A 7,500-nucleotide genomic window follows, 5' to 3' on the forward strand; every position below is an offset into this window, starting at 1 on the left:
TTGACTATTTGCTATTTTACGGTAACAGTTGCTTAGCTCATGAGTGTCCGATGTTTGGGCACAATTCATGTGCTTGTAATTATTTTCCGTTGATTTGCCTTTTGAGTGCGTCCTGCAATAGTCACTGTTGTCATTTGACACTATATTATTTAAATTCATTTTATCAAGAATACCTGAATGTTATCTCGCGCGAAGACCTTCCTACTGCCATCTATTGGGAGGGTCGCAACTTTCGAATATTGATATATTGATGCAAATATTTTCCATAGCCGTCAGGCTAGTACTGTGGTAGTGTGTCGACCTCACATCCTCGTGGTCATAGGCCGGGCGGAGCAGCTCCGCATATCTAGCTTATCCTTATCCTTATTCTCCATGAGTGCAATATCTAATCAGAACGAAATGATGATTTTCAGGCCCATCTGATGTGTTCATATAGGAAGTTAGGAAGTGAGACTTCAGCCAGGGTTATCATTCCAGGTACACAATCCCGGCTCCTACTAGATCTTCCTACACAGCTCTGTATAATAAGAGATCCTGAAGCAGAAGTTTCCTACACAGGTTATACTCCTTTTTCAATCCCAACTGTAATCGCCTGTGATGCTTACAGTATTCATAGGCACCACAAGAAGTCTGCTAAAACTGAAGCTTTTCATGGAATCTATAGCCACCACTCCCGTTATTTACACACCACTATGGGATCCAGATGAGGTCTGCTGATCGAGAAACATGAGACTGAGGCTTCAAATGCTTATTTTTCATCATATACTGTTTGTATTCCATATAGCGGTCTGCTGTGACTGACTCAGAGCCATCCGTGCATTACTCTCCTCTGTAAACAAAAAATAGAAATTAGCTGAACGATTAAGCTAATATGGAGCTTTCAATGTGTATTTTTTAATAAAGGTGAAAATGTAATTTTGACTAGAAAAGCTCAGTTGAACTAAAGGACAAACTAATGTATACATCATAGTATTGTGACATCAGAAAAAAACATGCTTAAATGACATAATACACGGTTTCAAATTTTAGTCGCTCAGTTACGGTATTATTACGGAATAGCTATTACAGAATAATGACACATGATATTGTATTCCAAAACATATTGCTTACAAAAGGGATTCACTAGATGACAGCAGGAAAAAAAAATGAATGAAATATTTTATCTTTAATGACTTCTTTACTTTACCTTTATTCAAAATTTCCATGGCTGTAAGGAATAGATTGTTGTTGTTTTTTCCCTAAAGGATGAAAAGAATATGATCATACTCACACACATTTGTACACACACACTTCGTCAGAGTGTATTTCTCAGTATGATTTATATTTCGGGAAATACATCAAAGGAAAGGCTTAAACATTAAAAGAAATAGGTTACTGAAACCATCAATATTTTGTATTAGGCCGGTCTTTATTTGTCTTTTAGTCCAGATGCCGTATTTGACAGGTTTCTGTAAGATCTACGGTCGCCATAACCATAGCACGTGTGAAGGCTGTTGGAGTGAGAGTTATGTAACAGGAATGAGGACCAGGTTTCATTATGGAGGTGTGAACTTCTACTTCGAACTGTATTTAAAGTATATCTATCCGGAATATGGTGAATGACCGTAGTTGTAGCCATAATTTCGGACGTCGATATTGGAATAGTTTGGGCGGTAGTTACAGTGGATGGCAGAATAGAAAGAAGGTTCTGGTTCGGGATCAGCGGACCTCTTGTGGATAGGGCGGTAGGAAGAGCCGTAGACATAAGGGCGTCCATAGGGATTCTAAATGGTAGACTGGTAGCAGATCACTTGTGGATAGGGCGGTAGGGATAGCCGTAGTTGTGTTGTAAGGGTGTCTGTAGGGATTGTAGACAGCTGACTGGTAGGATGGTTCGGGTTCAGGATCAGCAGATCTCTTGTGGATAGGGTGGTAAGAACAGCCGTAGTTGTAAGGGTGTCCATTGGGATTGTAGATGCTAGACTAGTAGGATGGTTCGGCTTCGGCTTCAGGATCAGCGGACCTCTTGTGGATAGGGTGGTGAGGGTATCCGTGATTGTAAGGGCGTCCATAGGGATTGTAGGTGGTAGACTGGTAGGATGGTACGACTTCAGGATCAGCAGACCTCTTGTGGATAGGGTGGTAAGGGTATCCATAATTGTAAGGGCGTCCATAGGGATTGTAGATGGTAGAATGGTAGGATGGTACGACTTCAGGATCAGCAGACCTCTTGTGCAGATAGCCGTAGTGGTAAGGACTAGAATAGTCATGGCCTACAAAGGAGTGGCTGTGGTGGCTGTGGATGGGAGTGACATAGGATGGCTCGGCTTCGTCTTCGTCAACAGACCGTTTGTGAAGGTCGTGTCCATAGTGAAGGCCATAGGTGTTTGGGTAGCCATAGCCTCGGTAATAGGTAGGGTAGCCATAACCATAACCAGGATAGCCGTGGAGGAAGCTCGGTTCGGCGTCCGCCTCTCGCTTCTCGACTAGAGAAGCGCAAGCGAGGGCCGCCACAAGCACTAACGTCTGTTGAGGATATAGGCATGAAATGGGATCAAATTATTCGATAAATGGGATCTCTCTCTCTCTCTAGGCGTAGTCTTCACCGTCTCAATTCAGTAACAGTCCTCTCTCTCTCCCTCCTCTCTCTCTCTCTCGATATATATATTATATATATATAAATATATACTATATATATATATATAAAATATATTAATATAAATATATATATATATATGATTTTGTGTGTGTGTGTGTGTGTGTGTATACATCTCTTCCTCTCTCTCTCTCTCTCTCACAACACTCCTACCCAACTACAGCACATCCTCTTCTCTCTCTCTCTCTATGTATATATATACTGATATATATATATCATTATATATTACATATATATATATACATATTTATATATATTCGCCATATATAATATATATATATATATTTATATAATATACATTTAATTATGTACAAACAGCCCCTCACATTCTATATATATATATATTATATATATATATAATTATATTATAATTATATAGATATATATATATATATATATGTGTTGTGTGTGTGTTGTGTGTGTGTGTGTGTGTGTGTGTGTACATATATACGATATCTATATCCTATCTATCTCTCTTTCCTCTTTCTCGATCTCTCTACTAACTAGAAATATATCTATTTATAAAATATACATTTATTTTACTCTTATTTATACACCCCCTCACACATTGTTATATATATACCTAATAGTATATCATATATATATATATTATATATACACCCTAATTATATATGTGTGTGTGTGTGTGTGTGTGTGTGTGTGTGTGATGTGTGTAAATATATTTATAAACATACATACACGGATAGTAGTGATTATACATAATTCAAAGATTAATAGGAGAAAAAACATACATAGCTTCCCCTACATTCAACGATGAATCAGCTGTGTTTTTTCCGCCATGAGAAAACTATGTGAAGGGGAAATTATTATACTGTGTTATGATTCCAAAACGTGCAATGCAAATTATGTATACTAGATAGGAAATTATTTAGACTTAAGGAATCCAGAAAAATACAAACCCAAGGAGCTTCATCCATTTCCTGCCTATGGGACTGCCACTGGACGAATGTGCTTTGTTAAATCGTTCTTCCTCCTTTTATACAAGATTCTGTCCTTGGTGATGAGGGGACGGGTAGAAGCGAAGGGAGATCGGTATGTTTTAGACTTCCTAATTGCTAAATCATTACTAGAGCAAGAGATGGCCGTTTTATAGTCGTCTATATGTAGGACAATGTGGTTTATTTATTCTTTAGTAAATTTTTTATCGCCATCCTTGGTTACAGTGTTTTAGTAATGAGCCCTTGAGAATAAAATTAAGATATGTATATACATACATACATACATAAATATATGATCTAAATATATATATACACTATATATATTATATATATATATATAGTATATATATGTATATATATATATGTGTATATATAATATCTTATAATATATGATGTTGTATATATATATACATATATATTGTATAATATATATATATATATGTATGAAATATATTATATATATATATAACATATATATATATGTATATATATATGTATATATATATGTATATATTTATATGTATATATACATGAATATACATATACATCTTTATATATGATATATATAGGTAATTATTATATATATATATATTATATTATATATATAGTATATTGATATATATATAGCTAATATACATTACACACACACACAACATAATGTATAAATGTATATATATTATATTTATACATACATATGATATATATAAATATATATATATAAATATATATATATATATATATATATAAAAATCAATATATATTTATTACATTATATATATATATATACATAATAAATCATACAATACATATATATATATATAAATATTTATATATATATATATATAATACATATATATATGTTATTCATATATATAGATATATATATATATAATATATATATATATAGTATATATATATATATATATATATGTTTGTGTGTGTGTGTGTGTGTGTGTGGTGTGTGTATGTGTGTGTGTGGTCTTGTGTGTTGTGTGTGTGTGTGTGCATGTGTTTGTGGTGTATAACAAACACAACAATACGACACAACTATATGTGTGTAATACATATATATATATAATTTATAAAATATATAAATATATATTAAATATATACATATATTAAATATAATAATATATATATATATATATTTATAGTTTATATATTCATATATATATGTATAATATATATTTATATATCTACACATATAATTACACATAAGTATGTTTCTATATATTATATATATATATCTAAATCTCATCTCTATATATATATCATATAAATGTCTCAACAAATGCCATATAAATATATCTCACTACTTATCTATCTCTACAAGTTTAATATATAAATATCTATCGATCTATACACATGCAAATCTAACTCCCACACACACCTCACACACACACACGCACCACAATCTACACAGCCCCTGCCAAATCTACTCCCTCTCTCACACACCACATCACTCACGCACACACACAATCGTCACACTCACACACACTTTAAACTCACACACACTACTGACCAGTATCACACCCACCCTCCCCAAACACACTCACCCTCTCCACCCCGATAACCAACACACTCACTCTATACTAAAAACACTAACAATCTCTCATCACTCACACACTCATCACACTACACTCCCTCTCTCCTATCTACACGTCATTCTTTAACTCTGAATCCCTTCCTTAACTCTCTCACACTCAATTATTATATTTTTATTATATTTATTAATTCTATACACAATCCAAAGCACACCCCCCACTCTCTGTATCAGTCTATCTATACCTCAATCTGTACTAGCTCCTCTCTCTCTCTAGCTCTCTCACTACTCACTCAATATTCCTCTATACTACAATACTTTCTCACAAACATAATTCCTCACAAACAAAGTCTCAAACACACATCAATCACTCACTCTCAATCACTCACACCCACTCAGTCACACACACATACACTCACGCTCTCTCTTATCCCACCCACACTCACTCCACACACACTCACACACACACCTCTCTCACTCACACACTCACATCCTCTCAATCATCAGTACTCATCCCTATCCACACTCTAACACTCTCTCCTCTAACACTCTCTCACTCACACTCTACACTCTTAACAATCTACCACTCTCACTCTCACACTCACACACTCCTCACTCTCCTCAAATCATCACAGACTCTCCCACCCACACTCACACACACACTCACACACACACACACACACACTCACACTCACACAATCACACACTCAACTCACTGACACACTCCACACACACAACACACGACACACACACAACACACTCTCACACAAACACACACCCACACACCCTCACTCACCCATCACCAACACAACTCACACACATCCTCTCACAACACACTCACTCTCTCTCAACCGCCCTCTCACTCTCACACAAACACACTACACTCACACTCTCTCTTACACACTCCCGCCATCTCACACAGTCACACACACACTCACTCACACTCACTCACAGTCTCACACACTCAGTCACAATCACCTCTCATCATATAACATCCTTCTCTCCCACCAAACTCCCTCACTCTCTCCCTGCACTCACCCTCCTCACTAACCCTCACAATCATCTCCACACATATCTCTAGCTCTCCCACTCGCTCTCCAACCCACTCACTCTGACTCACTCGCTGCCCATCGCTCCCCACCCTCGCACCAACGGAGATGACTACACACTCTCAACACAAGAACCCACTCTCTCACTCAGACAAACTCACACAAACCCTCACCACAAACCTCACACTCCCCACACTCACTCATCTCTCTGATCTCACCCCCCACCCCCAATGTATACGCACACACACACACACACCACACACACACACACACATACACACACACATATATGTATATTTATATATATATATATATATATATATATATATATATATATATATATATATATATATAAAACACTACTAGCAGCAGCAACGGGAGTACTGATACTGAAAACAAAATGGAGAAAGGTTAGGGTTAAGAAGTAAAAGAGAATGAGAAGGAAAGATTTAAGTTAATGCCTATGGATGTTATGTGATAGGAAATAAAAAGATATATGAGGAAGTAGAATATAACTTCTAAGAACATTATGATTCTTACACAAAGGCTATTCTTGTAGAAGGCCATTGAGGTGTTCATGGGGAAGGTTCTTCATCGCACAATATTACCCATAAACAAGGCCATGGACCAATGTAATGCTTTTAGTATTAATTAAGTATTATCAGTATTAATATTTAAGGATTAATTTATCAATGATAGTTATCGGTCATAATTCATGATACTAATAATATTCGGGTGTCATACCCATGTATGGCTGTTTGTTTATCTATACCTATATATACATACATAAATATATATACATATATATATGTATGTATATTTATAAATATATATATATATATATATACATATAAATATATATATATATATTTGTATATATATATATATATATATGCATATATATATATAAATATATATATATATATATATATATATAGTATATATATATATATATATATATATATGTATCTGTATAAGTAATGTATATATATTATGTATATATATATGTATGTATATAACTATACATAACTATATACATATATATGTAAATATATATTCATACTCACACACACACAAACAAACGCACACTTTCACACATATGTACATACACCTCCACACACAAACACACACGCACACACACATACATACATATATATATATATTTATATATATATATATATAAATATGTATATATATGCATATATATATATGTATATTAATTCATGCATATATATATATATATCATAATATAGATATATATTATATATATAATATATATAGCATTATATAAAAATAATCAAATATACACACCTC

General features: G+C 34.2%; 1 non-coding gene across 1 annotated transcript; it reads right to left on the minus strand.

The window, feature by feature from the left end:
* Positions 1 to 1,551: 1,551 nt before the first annotated feature.
* On the minus strand, positions 1,552 to 6,753 carry LOC122264707 (uncharacterized). Its single transcript, XR_015190804.1, has 3 exons — positions 6,727 to 6,753; positions 6,189 to 6,305; positions 1,552 to 2,505 (listed from the first exon to the last, which is right to left on the minus strand). It is a non-coding gene; the product is annotated as an uncharacterized LOC122264707 (transcript).
* Between the last annotated feature and the right edge of the window lie 747 nt (positions 6,754 to 7,500).

This window comes from Penaeus japonicus, unplaced genomic scaffold (genome assembly GCF_977035675.1).
Source record: "Penaeus japonicus unplaced genomic scaffold, GWHDUDI00000001_assembly GWHDUDI00000042, whole genome shotgun sequence".
Taxonomy (NCBI): domain Eukaryota; kingdom Metazoa; phylum Arthropoda; class Malacostraca; order Decapoda; family Penaeidae; genus Penaeus; species Penaeus japonicus.